The sequence below is a fragment of the Condylostylus longicornis genome, unplaced genomic scaffold (genome assembly GCF_029603195.1).
Source record: "Condylostylus longicornis isolate FDR11 unplaced genomic scaffold, ASM2960319v2 ptg000013l, whole genome shotgun sequence".
Classification (NCBI taxonomy): Eukaryota; Metazoa; Arthropoda; class Insecta; order Diptera; family Dolichopodidae; genus Condylostylus; species Condylostylus longicornis.
Window position 1 is genome coordinate 5,391,707 of NW_026577982.1, and position 17,290 is coordinate 5,408,996.

General features: G+C 25.8%; 1 long non-coding RNA gene across 1 annotated transcript in view; it reads right to left on the bottom strand.

The window, feature by feature from the left end:
- LOC129605611 (uncharacterized) overlaps positions 1-17,290 on the bottom strand; it is an 87,887-nt gene that overhangs the window by 25,142 nt on the left and 45,455 nt on the right. Inside the window, exon 3 of the long non-coding RNA XR_008696729.1 lies at positions 15,236-15,259. This is a non-coding gene — a long non-coding RNA (uncharacterized LOC129605611). The remainder of the gene's footprint in view (positions 1-15,235; positions 15,260-17,290) is intronic.

A 17,290-nucleotide genomic window follows, 5' to 3' on the forward strand; every position in this document is an offset into this window, starting at 1 on the left:
AAGAAATAAAATTTCAAAAATCGCCATATGTTTAACAGCAAATTAAAAACTCGCTTCTCATTTACTTTATTTTAAAAACTAAACTCTTGAATTGAATTTATTTTCACTTTTATTTTTTCTATAATAAAAATAAAAGTTATTTTTTAACTATATTTGATCGCATTTTGCAATATTAAAAATTTAATACCAAAATAGCAATGACATCGAATGCGTCAAATGAAATTCAATTTCATTTGAATTTTTTTTTTTGTTTTTTTTTCTACTTTTAATAAAGATTGCATTAAAATTAATTTTATATCAAGTTTTTGCCTAATGACACAATTATTTTTAAAATGGTAATTTTAAATTGAAATTTGAGTAAAAGAGGTAAGCTATAGTAGTGCAAGCTGAAATAGCATCAACAAGAAAATGAAAAGAAGTGGCGTTATCGGTGTTGACACTGCTGACAAAGTTGTACAAATTTGGCTTGTGATTGTCATTATTTATTAAAAAGTTTGTGTTAAATTTGGATTTTTAAGATTTTCCTGTAGCTTCTTATACTAATGAAGCTGCCGTTTTGAATACATTTAAATTACAAAACACGTCAACTTCAAACATGTAAGAATACACATACGTATATGTATATATGTATAATTCATAAAAACTGTACACTGTAAAAAATTCATGCAAAATTGCTAAAAAACATAATAATTCTTACTACAATTAATGCAGTATATACGCTATAGCATATTAAATTTTACTCGATTTGAGAGTAATTTTGCAGTTTACTCGATTAGCGAATAAATTTACGACAAAATCGAGGAATATTAATGCTTCGTAGTAATTTTACTCTGAAAGACGGTAATAATCATGGATCAAGTTGAAAATTACTTCAAAGTAGAATAAAATTTTCTTTGTGAAAGTGATTTTAGTTTTTTACGAAGTATTTTTTGACATATTACTATTTTGTAGAGTAACATTTTTTGACCAAGTCATCATTTTTGAATTTCTTCTCAGTTTGAATATAACTTTGGTAAAAATTTTGGGCAAAATTCCAATTTATTTCATATATCAGGAAATTTTCAGGTAATTGTTATACATAAATGCAATAATTTGTATATTCGTCATATTAAACTCAAGTTGAATAAACGGCAACACTTTTTATTGTTCTTTTTCCTATACTTTTCTCAAAAAGTGGTAAAACACAAATTATTCATGTGTCCATTGTTACCGTCTCAACATCAACATTACCGTCTCACTGTAGCACTTTGTAATTAGAAATAAAATATACCAATATACTTCATATTTGTTATTGACTTTGCTTGTGAGTACGAAAGTTTGATTATAGTTACCAACATGATTCTATATTAAATTAAAATTTGTAATACATCTTCAAACTGCTTTCTACTTGAAATAATATTTTTAAAAGATGTTAATTGATTATTTTAATTAACAAATTCAGATTAGCAGCATGAAAATGTTCGTGAACGTGTCAGGCTCCATTTACGTCAAAATGTTATTATACATTTAAAACGAATCAATGTCTCACAAAACAATTAATAAATTTAACAAAATTAGAACATTTATGAGAAAAATAAACAGAATCTATCTGCTAAGTAGAGAAGAACATGCAAAGGGTACAATCCCGCTGATATTTTTCACTTAAATGTGTTAATTAATAATAATATTAATATTTTTTTAAATACAGAGACGAACACACAAAATTTCTAGTAATAATCTAGCATATAAAGACAAGTTTTATATTATCAGAAAATTCAATTAACAATTCAAAGTCACTCATGACAAAATTGTCATTAAAAGTGGTTCATTAACGCATTAAAAAGCTATGATAAGTGAGCAATGTAAACATACGATTAAAAAAAATAAATAGAAAAATAGGCAAATGGAAAAATTGTTGACTATTTTTGTTTTAAATGAAAAGTGAAAACCATAAAACTTTCTTCCCATATTCGTCATCGGATTTAACCATAAGATATTTTTATTTATAATTATGAATCACAACTTTATTTAGAGTGAAATTCAATTGCTGCGCATCATAAAAGTAAAAAAAAAATTTTAATTGCGATTAATGTAATTTGCCCATATAATTTTATTTGGAATTCATAATTACTCGTTCAAGATCAACATTAATGGCTTTTATAGTTATTATTTTTTTTATAATTAAAGATAAATTAAAAAACTGGGTTTCTTTTTTCAATATTATCAGACTGGATTTCGAAAGAGATCAATTTCTAAGAATTTCAAAATGTTTCAAATTCTAGGAAACTGGAATGATTTTTATATATTAAGCCTGAAAATTAAGCGTGAAAATTAATAAAATTACCTATATGAAACAAAAAGGATCGGTGCACATTTTTCTGTAGTATGGAATAAAATATCATATTTGTCTGATTTAGTTTGAGTTCAGAAGATACACCAAAAAATTTAGTAGTCTGAATTGAATGGAAACATAACATTCTCTCAAATCTGAAATAAAAATCTTGGCATTCTACCGCATTTGGCAACATTAACTTTTTAACAATAACTAAGGCCATAAAGAAACTGTCATATCTGGCCAAGTAGCAAATATTTACATAATATGTTAAAAAAATTTTTTTTTCTTTGAATTGGCGAGTCACGTCCTAAACAATATCAAAACAGGTAATTAATTATTTAATTTAGCGTTTATCATCACAAGGAAATTCCCTGCAAAAGCAAAACTCCAGAACGCTTTTGTTATTCTTGTTTGTTCCATTCACAGTAAATGTTTGTTAAATTTTGAAATGTACATTCATAATCGCATTCTTATAATTCTGGAATATCGTTGTATATGATAGTGTCCAATCACTTACAAACACATATATTAATAATACTGTATTTAAAACAGTGTTCTGACAAAATCAAAAATACCCTATAATTAATTAATAGTCGGTCTTCAAAATTAGCATCTGAAAGTTTGTTATTACAACAGTAAAATATCTCCATTTTCTACATACATAAGTGCAGAAAATTTATTTGAATGCAAATATTTTCGTAATTTTCGTTTGACATTACAAGGAGAACTTGGATAATTCAGGGTTAATGCAATAAATCTACCCTAGAGGTCAGTCACTACGTATGCAAACAGTGATAGTTTTAAATTTTGAAATTTTGATTTTCCTTGAAATTTCGCAGCAAAAATCGGGGTATGCGTATTGTAATTTTAAATTTATATTTTTCTCTTGTTCTTCTTTTTCTTATTTTATTTCAATAATTTTAGTAATTTTATGTTTTAATCGGTTCTTTCTTTTTTTTCATATATATTTTTTAAGTATTTCACTTTCATTATACCTTATCTTTTCACCTTGAGTAAATTTCACTTTTTTTCTGATTTAAAAACACCTGTATTACACGTATATATGCATAATCATTAATACTTTGCAATAAGTATAACGTTCGTATGAAGCATTAAATTAGTTCAACCGTTGTTATTTTATAAATTTTCTTCTGATAAAATTTTTGTTATTTTGTATGCGTGTGTGTGTGTGTTGGAATATATTTACATGTGTATGCAATTTATTTTGCTATTTTCTATTTTGTGTTTTCCTCGATTCAGAGCTTATGTTTCAGAGCGCAAAATATCAGATTGTCACATAATAAAATTTGTATGTATGCAGGGGAAACAAAAACAAAAATATTTATCGGATTTTGTTAATCGTGATTTTTTAAATATAATAAAAAAATCACGAATTTTCTAATTTTCATTTTGTTTTGTTTTTTTTTGTTTATTTTGAATTTAATATATAAAAACTTTTTAAAGAATATCAAAAAGAAGAAATAATTATGATTGAAATGTGTAACTTAAAACAAAATTAAGACAAAAATATTTGAGTTTTGCATTTAAAATTTAAATTTATAATTAAATTACATTCCGGAAGTTTTAAATTACAAATTTATATACAAATTTTATTATACATGAAATGGGTAGTCAAAATAAATAATTTGACAAGTTAATTTTATGAGTATGATTGAAATGTGATGACCATATTTACTCTGAACATAAAATATCAAAGATGTTTTTAATCTTCAACTTTTTAAACCATAAAACGATATTTTTATGTGAATAAGACTGTTTAGTATTAGTAGGGTGTATAGAAATTTTAAAATGTCACTCGAACTGTCATTTTCTGATTTTACTGGAAATGTTCTAAAAACAAATCTGGCTTTAAAATTCTTAATACCAATTTTGGTACTAGCTCAAAAACAGAAAATTTAGTATCATAAATTCGTATCTTGTCAAGTATAACAATTTTTACATTTTGTAAATTACCATATTAGATACATGTATGTACATCTTAATCCTTAATAGGCAAAGTTATTTAAGAAAATATTTTTTATATAACTTTGTGTTTTCATTTAAATGTACATACATACATACATCAATTGAATAAAAAATACTATAAAAATCTCATAAAAAATTCAATTTAAATTGGCCGCAAATGAACTTTTCATTTTATTGATTAAACTGTATTTTACAAGTGATTATTACATTGTATAACAAAATTTTATTAAATAAATCTTATTTTATTTTATAATTTAGTGTATATAGTAATCAACATAACCTAATCAGTTATGTCATATTCAACTGTCATATATATACATTTTTTTCAATTTTTAATAATAAATTGTGAATAAAAATTCAAAATAGTGAAAAGAAAAATATTAATTTAAAAAAATTTACAAAGTTATTTACAAAAATAACGTGATTGAAAAAAATACAGGCATTTTTCTTTAAACTTTAAGCAAAAACATATGTGAATTTTTTATTTATATACTTTGTATTTTGTGAATTACAATGCAACATGGTTGCATCAATAATAGAGGGTGTTGTTACGAACAATAAACTGTTAATATGAATATTTTTTCTATTTTGCTGTGTTATTAAATTATTATACTTTACTGTTAAATCTAGATGACGTATACCAGCAAATGACTTGAAATTTGTTTTATTTTTTTTTCGCTTTTTTTGTTTCATATACATATATAAATTAATAAATTAATATTATGAATTTACAAAGATATTTTGTGCTGCGTAAGTTTATTCACAGTTGGAATTTAATGTAAAACAATTAAAAGAAAAAAAAAGTTTGAACTAAAATATTTAGAAAAGCGTTCAGAAAATAAGCAAAAGGTATTTATTTTGAGTTTTTACGAAACAAAACAAAAGTTACCGTTTATTGTTTTTATTGTCATAATTCTGACATCTTATGTGACCAGTTTCTGAAAATCGGCAACACTTCATGTATTAAAGCTTTCAAGTAATGACAACACTGAGTTTTTACATAGTCTAAAAAATTACAAATTACATATGTGTAATAAATTACGTCACACAATCCTAAAACAAAAATGTTTACTATTACTAAATATTATCTAATCGGGAAAAAAAAACTATAGATGTCAGTAGTATATAAATTATCACTTTGCATTTCAAAAATTATGCAAACATTCTCTTAACTCTCCACACATTTTATTGGAGATAAAAACAAAATTTTATTTTCTTTTTATCACCTAAAGCGACCCTACTACAGGCTTGACAATCAATTATCGACAATAAAATAAATTAATCATTTTATTTTTGTAGTGTTTTTTATACCCTGCACTTCGTGAAGGTTATATTAACTTTGGTATGGAGTTTGTAACTACTTGAAGTCATCTGCGGTATGGACATACATATATATATATTCTTACTCAGCGTAAAATTCTGAGTCGATTTAGACATGTCCGTCTGTCCGTCCGTCCGTCCGTCCGTCCGTCCGTCTCTCCGTCCGCCCGTCCGTCCGTCCTTCCGATCGCACGATAACTCAAAAACGAATAATGCAATCGACACCAAACTTTCACAAGTTTTTTCTTTTGTGCCAAGGACGAGCCCTATTGTTATTGGACTAATTCGGACAACGGGTTCGGGTAGCTGCCATACAACTCAAAGAGTTTATTTTAAATATTTCAAAAAACAATAAAGGTATAAATATAAAATTTTGTATACATGTGTCCAATTATATTCTACACATGCTCTAAAAATTATAATAGGATAGCTGCACCGGTTCGGGTGGGTGCCATACAACTCCAACAGCAAATTTTTTATATTCGGAAAAATAATAAAGTCAGATTCATGAAACTTGGCAGTCATGTGTCCAATTATAGGTCAAATATATTTGTGAAGTTTTAGAGGAATTGCTTGACAGGTTCGGGTACCTGCCATACAACTCCAGAAGCTAATTTTAAATATTTGGAAAAATAATATAGTCAGATACATGAAACTTGACAGTTGTGTGTCGAGTTATAGGTCAGATATATTTCTGAAGTTTTGGTGGAATTGCTTGACAGGTTCGAGTACCTCCCATACAAGTCTAAAAGCTTATTTTAAATATTTGGAAAAATAATAAAGTCAGATGCATGAAACTTGGCAGTTGTGTGTCCAATTATAGGTCAGACATATTTCTGAAGTTTTGATGAAATTGCTTGACAGGTTCGGGTACTTGCCATACAACTCCAAAAGCTTATTTTAAATATTTGGAAAAATAATAAAGTCAGATGCATGAAACTTGGCAGTTGTTTGTTGAGTTATAGGTCAGATATATTTCTGAAGTTTTGGTTGAATTGCTCTACAGCTACGAGTAGCTCCCATAGAAGTCCAAAAGTTTAAATATTTGAAAAAATAAAATCAGATTCATGAAACTTGGCAGTTGTGTGTCCAGTTATAAATCAGACATATCCGTGAAATTTCTATAGAATGGTTTCACAGGTTTGAGTAATTGCTATACAACAACGAGAGGTGCAGGGTATAAATCAATCGGTTTATACCGACTGAAACGTTTTTACTAGTTTTTATTTTATTTTAATTTTCAGTGAGGCTACCGTAAAATTCATTCACATTAAAGCTTTGAAAAAATTTGTTGTTTTTTTTGTTTTTTTACTTCAAACAATTTAAACAAAATCGATTGAAATTTTTTTGCAATTAAATTTCATTTAACAAAATCATCGACAAACATCGATTTCGAGTTTATGTAAAAAAAAACAAAAATGATTCATGATATTTCAGATAGATTTTATGTACTTTGTATCGTTTACAGATTATCAGCATGCTAAAGAAAACGTCAAGAAAAAAAAAACAGAAAAATGATAAAATTGATAGAAAACGGAATGCGTTTCGCTTAAGATTTTCTTAATGAAAATTTTTATTAAAATTCGCATGCATACACTCACACACACTTGCATGTTATTTAAGTAGGAGTTAATGATTAGATAATTGTTGAATATCATGTTGAGTTTCAATTGAAATTAAAAATTGATACGGTTAAAAATTTACAAGAAAATAAAAATAAACTACGAAATAAATTAAAAATTATTTAAATTTTATTCAAGTTGACAATCGATTAATAACGAATATAAAAAAGAACAAATCTCTTACATAATTATTCTCACCATTTTTATGGTGAATTAAAGTAAAAGTGTTCAATATAATTTTTCGTTTTCAGCTTTATTAAAGAACAAATTTTGACAAACGAATAAAAAGGAAATTATGTGAGCGCTATCTGTACACTTAAAATCCTTACTAGTCAAAATGGAAATGAACTTATTGCTTGAACTTTGACTTATTATCGCCAAGAAATTAAACTCTTGTATCTTACAAAATGAGAAAAATAAGCCTATAATTTTTCTCTTCACGCCCGTTGAAGAGAAATAAAGAAAATCCGTTTGTCGCAATTTTTCCACATATTTTTTTTCAATTTGATTTTAGTTTAGCAAATTTTTCATTATTTTGGAAGATACAACAGTATTTTTACTTAAATTTTAATTATTTAAATTAACGTTTTAATAATTTTGTTAAAAAAACCGAAGAAATCCGAATTTAATGTTTAAACTCCGACTACTCCGAATAATATTTCAAATACTTTATTTATTTAAGAAATTTGCAATTATCCACAACAATTTGAATGTAACTTATTACATTGAATTGCAATCAATTCCAAATATTACACAATTCATTACAAAAAGTAATTGATTACATTTTTCGTTACATGGTTAATTACAATAAGAAATTTTACAGCATTCCAATGTCCTCTTAAAATATAATATAAATTTTGTAGGTGCAAAATCAATTTAAATATACACATGTGCATATATACAAAATTATTTATTAATTTAAAAAACAAAAAAAAATTATATTTTTTTTATAGTTTAAAATTACATATTTTTCACATCATAATTCAAAAAATTTCAAAAATTAAGTGATAAATCTTTGTTAGACTATATATGAATTTGTAATTAATCACAAAAATTCCGAATACTTTAAATATATGTACACATAGTGTGTATAAATTACAACATATTATTATCTTATGTACTAATATGTAAGTATATAAAGCAGTTTTACCTTCTGCAGTAAAATAAAACGTGAATACACGTATACGTGGTAGAAATAAAACGCTTGGCTCATGCTGATTTTTCTATTTTCTTTGAATACAAAAATCAATTAATTTAAAAACAAAAAAAAAATAAAATGTTGGCTTTCGAAATTCAAATAAAATTTTACACACAACATGTTAATTACCATGTGGTGAATTTTTTAAGAGCACATATTATATACAAAAAAACCGACATTAGGACAACCAACTTAACTAATCCAACTTACTTAAATTAAGATAAGAGTATATGTAAAATTTTGGTAGTACTAGTTTTCAGTTTGTTTTATAATTTATTTACAATGAGTAGGTTCCAAAAATGTAAAAGAATAAAAATTAATATTTTTATAGTTTTATGTAAATTTTATTACTTAGGAAATAAAAAAAAAACAATAAAAATTATTTAAAATACAAACTGCATTTTATTGCAGTAGTTTAAAAAGGTAGCTAATATTGCCTTTTAAATTAACAAGAATTTGGATAGTGTTATACTAGATATTTTGAATAAATGGGCTTATGTATGCTTGTATATACACTTAAATTAAAAAAAATTAATTTTGAAAAATGCAATTAACTGTTTTTCACAATAGAGCCTTCATATTAATATTGTTGTTGCACATAATGACAACGTTTTGAAGTTTATTTCAGTTAATACAAAATTTGTGAAGTTATAACAGTACTTTAAGATTTTCTAGCAAATTTGCAATCTAAAATTTTGGTGTATAAGTCCTAGTATCAAAAGTTCTTTAAATATTAATCACAAAAATATGAAAAAAAATTCAGAGCTTTTTTACAAAATTCTTGAATATACTTAGTAAATCTGTATAAAAGTGTTCCTGTAGTATGCACTAAATATATGTGATTACCCCATTGTTAAGATTAAGAAAGAGTGCTCTGATACATAAATAGATATTATAGTTTTTGGCAGCCATATAAATTCTGAGTTCATTTAGCTGTCTTTTCCCATTCTTTTAAGTGATAATTCGAAAACTAATTCAACTAGGCTCATAAAATTTACACATGTGTAATAGAATAGAAAACATCGCAAAGAAGACACAATCAACGTTACCTTCTTGCATTTTAATTAATTTTAAAAAATTTAAATCCAAAATTTAAATTAAACTCATAAATTGCGTGCAATCACTATTTACTACACATTTCTTACATACTCATTGGCATTTATACTAGTGTAATTTATGGATCTCAGATCAGTTTATATTTTACATTATTTAATCTCATATTTAAATTAGTACAGGTTAACTTATATACAATTAATTAAAAACAGATTCCAAACAGTTTCTCATCTGATTTGATTTTGTTAACAAAAATCAATTGAGATAAGCCAAACCTAATTTGAACAATATTAAATTTACCTAAAAAAACATACACACTTCATTGTATGATATCAAATTTTAACAACTGTGTCGTTAAATATACGCAAATTTGCAAGTATAAATTTACAATATAATGCAAAAACCCACAGAATTACATTACAATAATGAGTTTGTTAGATAATTTTTCATTATAAATTTAAATTTAGAGAATAAAAGCACATGCATTCTAAATTTTGTTTAAATCTCATAAGATAAGAAAAATTTTCAATAATCGAAAAAATATGCAAGAATGTTACCCAATCTTATGCACAATGCTTTTTTCCGAATTAAATATGCAGAATATTACAAAATTTCAAAATCACTTTATTAATTCAATTTCCAGCCAAAGTAATAGAATCGATGAGCCAAATCACAATTCAATTTCCATATTATTTAATAAAAATTTCTAAAATTATTCGAATTTCAATGAATTTATAATGAAATTATTGCAGGGACTTGCGGGTTACAAAAAAAAAAAATCTGATGTGGTCAGCACATAACCGACCGCATTTTGTATTGTCTAGTTAAATGAAAGTGTTACAGAATGTTATAAAAATGTCTGTTAAATACTTCTTTCCAATTTTTAGGACATTAGTAAGCTTATAGTTAACATACTTAGAAAAATGTAAATTTGGCTCTTAGTAGAGTTTCGCTTTGTGCTACCCGAATTCCCTGAAATGCTCGCCAGTTAGTTTCGCTAACAACCAGAACTCAAATATCAAATTTCAAGAAATTCCATCAATTTGTTCTGTGGATATGGTGAAAAATGTAAAATCGACCCGCAAATCAGTTCTCGAGGCCTGATCTTTCCAAAAAAGTTATATGTTCATTGCTTTAATATGAGGAATTCATATATTAAATTTCAATGAAATCGGTTGATTATTTCTCTTTATATACACAAAAGTGTATGTTTGGCCCGTAGTAAACGTCTAGTTGCCGATGCCTGATCTTTCCAAAAAATTTACATGTTCATTGTTTTAATACGGGGAATTCATATATTGAATTTCAATGAAATCGGTTGATTACTTCTCTTTATATACACAAAAATGTATATTTGGCCCGTAGTAAACGTCTAGTTGCCGATGCCTGATTTCTTCCAAAACATACGAATTTTTGCGGACGGTCGAGCTGAGCTTATATATAAAATTTCAAGTAAATCGGTTGAATATTTTCTTCAAAATGTTCAAAAATGTAAAACAGGCCCGCTAAAAAGTGCAGTTCCCGAGGCCTGATATATACCAAAAGTTGATCGATCCGTGCCATGGTGGAAACAAACTTACATATAAAATTTCATCAAAATCGGTTTAGCCGAACTTGAGATACACGCGTGCACACACAGACCGACAGACCGACAGACCGACAGACCGACAGACGGACAGACCGACAGATCGACAGACCGACAGACCGACAGACCGACAGGTTGCTAAAAATAGTTTATTTACACTTCCCTACTATGGAGAAGTACGTTCCCACCGAAAACTCGATATGCAAAATTTGTTGCCATCACATAACCTACCTATTGTTTACACAATACGGTCGGTAATAAATGCATGTGCATTTGTATAAGTAAATTCTAAAATCAATTAAAAAATTCATAAAAATGGTAATATAAGGAAATTTTCGAAATAATAAGAAAAAAAAAAATAAATTTGGAAAATTATATCAGGAGACCAATTGTTTAACCAAATTTAGATTTTCATATTTTAGATAAATTTTTTTTTTCGGTTTTTCTTTGAGAAAATTTTAATTGTTATACATAAAATTTTTGTTTATTTATGGTTTTATAAGTATGTAGTATGCAAAAACAAAATTTATTATATAAGTTGGATATGATTATGTAATAATAATTTTATTATTCATAGTTGAATGCAAAAGGGAATTATGTATATTAGAAAAACTTAATATGAAAAGCACATAACCGTGAGCATTATTAAAGTGTTGTGTAAGATTATTAAACTTTCCTTTAAATATTTTCCGATTAATTCATTTAACTTTAGTTAATGGATTTAGAAAAATATAAATTTTGGTTCTTAGAGGTTTAATTTCCTTAATTCGATTTCTCTGCAAAATTTTCCAGTTAAATTTGTCAACAATTAAAACTCAAATCAAAAAATTCCGTCATTTAGTCTGTAAGTTCCTATGATCAAACATATAAAATCGGGCCGTATAGTAAAATCTTAATCGCTGACAACTGATTACACCCCAAAAATTTAAGTGACAAAATTGTTTTGGTAGCGTTGAGTTATTGATCTATGGATACGTTGTTTCATTTTTATAAAGATGAAGAAATACAAAATTCGTTATTACGCCGAATAATTCCAGTTTCCAAAACTAACAGTTAGATTTTTTTGAAATTGCAGACAATTCACAGAATTTTGAGTTTGAATTAATTGAGATTTATAAAAAAATTTTTTGATCATTACTAAAATATTTTAACAATAAGTATTCAAAGAATTTCAAAAATTCAAAATTGATGTGGGTATGATATTAAAGGTCAAAATTAAATTAAATACCAAAGCATTATAAATTAAATTTTCTTACAAAAAATATTTAATATTTATAGTTGAATAAGATTTGGGAAAAAATGTTATTCTAAATTGTTTTAGTGTTGATATTGGAAAAATTAACTGATTAACACATGATTTGATTTTCATATCAAAAAGTGAGAAGTATAAAAAATTCTTAACTCTTCAAAATACTATATAGATATACAATAAATCTAACAAGCATTTCAAATATAAAATATAAAATAGCAACTGGAACCCAAAACAATAAAAAACAAATTTCATTATATTCGCACTTGCAACAAAAAAAAATATAAAAATTCTTTATAATTTTTCGGGTATCTCTTTCAATTTTTTGTACATTTTATATACGATATTATGCAATAAAATAAACGACCCTGCCGAAAAATTTTATACACATGAAAATTCAATTGAAACGTGCTTTTAAGAGCCAAAATAAACTTTTGTTCATAACACGGTTTTTTTTTTGTTTTTTATAATACAAAACATATTTTTTCAAGCTTAATAACAATTCAATATTAAATAAAACAAATCAAAATGCTATAAGAAACCACTTAAAATAAAAGGTTTCTATTTATAAATAACTAAATTCGAACGAAACCAAAAGTTTATGAAGTAGTACATTTCCCTTGAAAAATTGAAAATATTTTGTTAAAAAAAAACCAAACTTTTACCCGAATTATTCTCATAATTTTACTAAAAAAAATTTATTTTACAATAAAAAATGATTGCATACTTTTAGGACGAAAACATAAAATAAAGGAAGCGTTAGCACAACGGTCGAATTTGACGACAAATTAGATAATAAGACTTAGGGCTATTTGCTCTTATGGAAACTTTCGAGAAATAAATAAGGAGCCGAAAATTCAAATTGTGTTAATTTTGAGTGGCAAATAGCTTTTCGCGAGTAACTGCTGGAAAAAATAACTTCAAAAAATTCAAAAATTATATTCGTATTATAATGATTTTCTATGCTGTTTTACGATATAAGAGGCAGACCGCTATTTTCTGATATAGTGAGAAAGTAATGGTGCAATAATTTTTTTCAAAAAGTTTTATGATATTTAAAATTTTTATGAAAGTAGTTGATGATTTCGACACAATGAATTATCAGAGAATGGGATTTTAAGGAATTTTCGGATAAATTTTCGGATAAATTTCTTAGAGAGAGAAATATATGTAACAATGCTTCTCACAAAAATTTTATATAAAACTTCAGTTGCTCAAAATTTCTACATTAAAGGGTAGTACAAGTTTTGCAAACAAACACACAGATGAGTAAAACATCAGGCACACAAAATGAAACTAATCAGCACATTTTTTTTCTAATGTTGTTGGAAATTTGCTAATAAATAAAAATCCAAAAATTCTATTTGCGCTGAAGTAACTTTTCATGAGCAATTAACATTGGATTTAAACCGCAATAATTCTTCCTTACCACATTTAATGAAAAAAAAAAACTGCAATATCACCATTCATCATTGCTATATCATGCTTAAATTGTTTAAACACCACCTAAACTTGTTAAAAAAAAATAATCGTCACAAAATGATCATGATTAACTACACATATCTATATATACACACAAGTAAAAATACCACAATTGAAAATACACCAAAAACCTGTCAATTAATCCATAAAATCAAAACAATGAACGATTATTTTTTCTTAGAGGCGTTTATGCCTCGTCTCTTTGATTTTAAACTTAAAAAACAAAAATAAATGCTAAAATCTTTAATACAAAAAAATCTTCTTTAATGATTTTTAATAAAAATGTACTTAAATACCAAATCGTCTACACATTCTCTAAATAGAATGTGATTTTGTCTATAAAATGAATGAATGCATGTTATTTCTAACCAAAAATCAACTCACATGTCATGATAATTTTTTAGCGTTTCAGTATTTTTTTAACATAGGCACAATCATAATAATACGAAAAAATAATAGTAATGAGAAAAATCGCATAAATTTGGAAAAAAACCTTGAATCTAAAATTTATCACAAAGATTTTATTACAGTAAATAAAAAGTTTTTAAGTTAATTTATTTTATTAAAATAAAAGAGGGTCCAGAATCACAGAATAAAAGTTCAATTATATTTATTGAAATTTGAGATTTTTCTATCTAATTCTCTATTTTAGAATAGCAAAAATTTAATTAAAATTTAGCTAAAGAATAGTTTTTAATATGTGAGCTTATTAAGTTCAAGGTTTAAGGAAAATAATTGAGTTTTTAAAACAGTAATTGAGTATAAAGATTCTTTATAATTGAGTATAAAGAAATGTTAAGAGTTTTACTTTGAAAAGCTATCAAAATCATGAATCGTCATCGACTACCAATCTATGGTCCATCTAAAAAATATGGCGAAGTCTGCCATGTCTACTTGGAAAAGGACGAAACAATAAAGCATTTATTGTGCGAATGGGAGGCGGTGGATTGCTAACAACTGAGATGAAGATCAGAAGGGACTTTGTGACAACTTTGTCTCACGGCTTGAGGCGGCTACTATACTGAAATGTCAGGGCCCTAGATATAGTTCTAATGTAGGAAGTAAGAAGGGCTTAAGGGTCTCGCTCCCCTATGGACGAAAAAAAAATCAAATGCTCGGGTCTTAAAAATTTTCAAACCAATCATCCTATGCTACACAATTCAACAATGTATACAAGCCGAATTTTGTAAAAACCCTTTATTACTGCAATTTTAAAGTTACTATTTTTAGAATTATGGTTTATTCTGAAAATTTGGAAAATTATTCTGCGGAATTTATTCTGAAAATTGTCTATTTATGTAATTAGCTATTATAAATATGATTTTGAATTTAATTTGAAGTGTAAAATTCAATTTTCATATTTATTTTTTAACTTATGAGAAATTATTAATTTAATTTTGCTGGTGTTAATAAAATTTAAACTCACCATCGAAATAATAGCGACAACACCCTGAAAACATAAAAAAAAAACAAGTGGTTAATAAATATTATTGGGAAAAAAATCAATAAAAAATAAGAGCTATTTTTAAGTTTCTAAAAAATATTCTACAAATTATAATCATTAATAAGTTTTTAAATTTTTATATAAGAGATAATGATATGGAAATTGAAAACCACATTGTGACAGGCTGACCTCCATAATATGATAAAATGGGAATTATGACGAATTTAAGGAAGCAAATGACGACAATGCCTTTCGTCCAATTTTCGAGAACCAAATTGACTTAAAATAAACATAAACAACTGTTATACATAACTGTGTAACTGTTATACATAACATGCTTATAAGTTATACATAACTATATGCATATATCATTATAATTACTGCTTAATTAGGCTAATTATCACAATTACAAAAAATTTGAATGCTATGACATCAAATTTATTTTCAACTTTATTTTGACAGTTTTAATTTTATAATTTTAACTTTAATGTCAAATATATTTCACAAGGAAATGTAGAACATTATTTGGTACAGGTATTCTTCAATAAAATACTGATTAAATATGTAAACACAAATATTGTAAACAAAAGTGTAATAAATTTAAATTTAAAATAAATTATGTAGGTATAAAAAACAATAAACAAAACATTCTTGACATATGATACCTACATAATTTCGTCATTCAAGACATGTATTGTAAGTATTGTATACTGATTAATGATATGAAATTAAAAAAAAGTCGCATCGTAAAAAAACTTCCGTAAATTAGAATTCACCATACATTCGTACGTCAAAACAATCAAAATGATGGTGAATTGGAATTATAATTACAAAATACACCAAAAGAAAAAATTGTTAGAATCTTTTATATTAATGTTATTGTTATTTTTTTTGTATTAAATAATAAAAAATTCTACCGTTATACACATTGTAAGCCTAATGTTGTGTTTGTTTTGAAATGTCATTATTATTTAGCCGACAAAATGTTAAAAGGCAAATAACACAAAAAAAAAAGACCTGACCATAATTGAAGAATTTTCGTTTTATGAGATTTTTTACCTTTTTTAAAAATTCGTTTATTTTTTTTTTTTTCGTTTTGCACTGCCCGATGAAAATGGCCATCATTAGAACAATTTTCGTGAAAGAATAGGAAAAAAAAGAAATACTCTGCAGAATTTTAAATAACTTCCTTGGGAATATTTTATGTATTTTAACTTTTCCATTGGTAATCTATTCTATAATGGCTACTACAAAACAGATTTACAATATCAAATAGCAATGTCGGTGTTTTGTATATGCATTAGATTAGAAATTTTATGTAAGTAGAACTCGGAATTCATACAGCAACATATTTAAATGGTAAGGAAAACAGTAATTTTATTTGATATTTTATTCAATATAAGCGTAAATCTTAGCACATTTCCCTTTTCATAAGTGGTTCTTTTCTCGAATCTTGGAAAAAAAAATACAAAAAAGCCAAAAAATACGTCAGAAAATAACGAAATACAAAAGAAAAAAATCTTAAGGCAATTAAGAAACAAAGATTTTTCTTAGAAAACTTCTTTAAAAAATTTTTAAAACCTGTTCTTTTAAAATATTAAAAATTTAAAATAGCCACCAGAGTTATTATAAAATTGAATTTCGATTCGTGAAATGAAAAATATTTCATTGATAATTTTTTAGTTATCGTATTCTTTTACTTAATAATTTCAATGCAAAATTTCTCCGCTAACAGCTATGTCTACTATGTAAAGACTTAGGCGTTTTGTAGTTAGTATGAAAACGGGTTAAAAGTGAATTCTCAATAGAGATCATAAAATAATTAAAATGTTATCGTATTGCGAGATCAAAATGAAATGAAAATATTAACGTAATGCGAGATCTTCAACATTTTTGAAAATTTTTACGCTCTTTCGGAGTACCATGGAATCTCTCACATTTATCTTACAAACGACATCCTATCATTGCTTTTGTTAGATCAAAATTGAATTAAAATCAATTATGAACAGCGAATAAGTACATAGAATAATTGTCTAA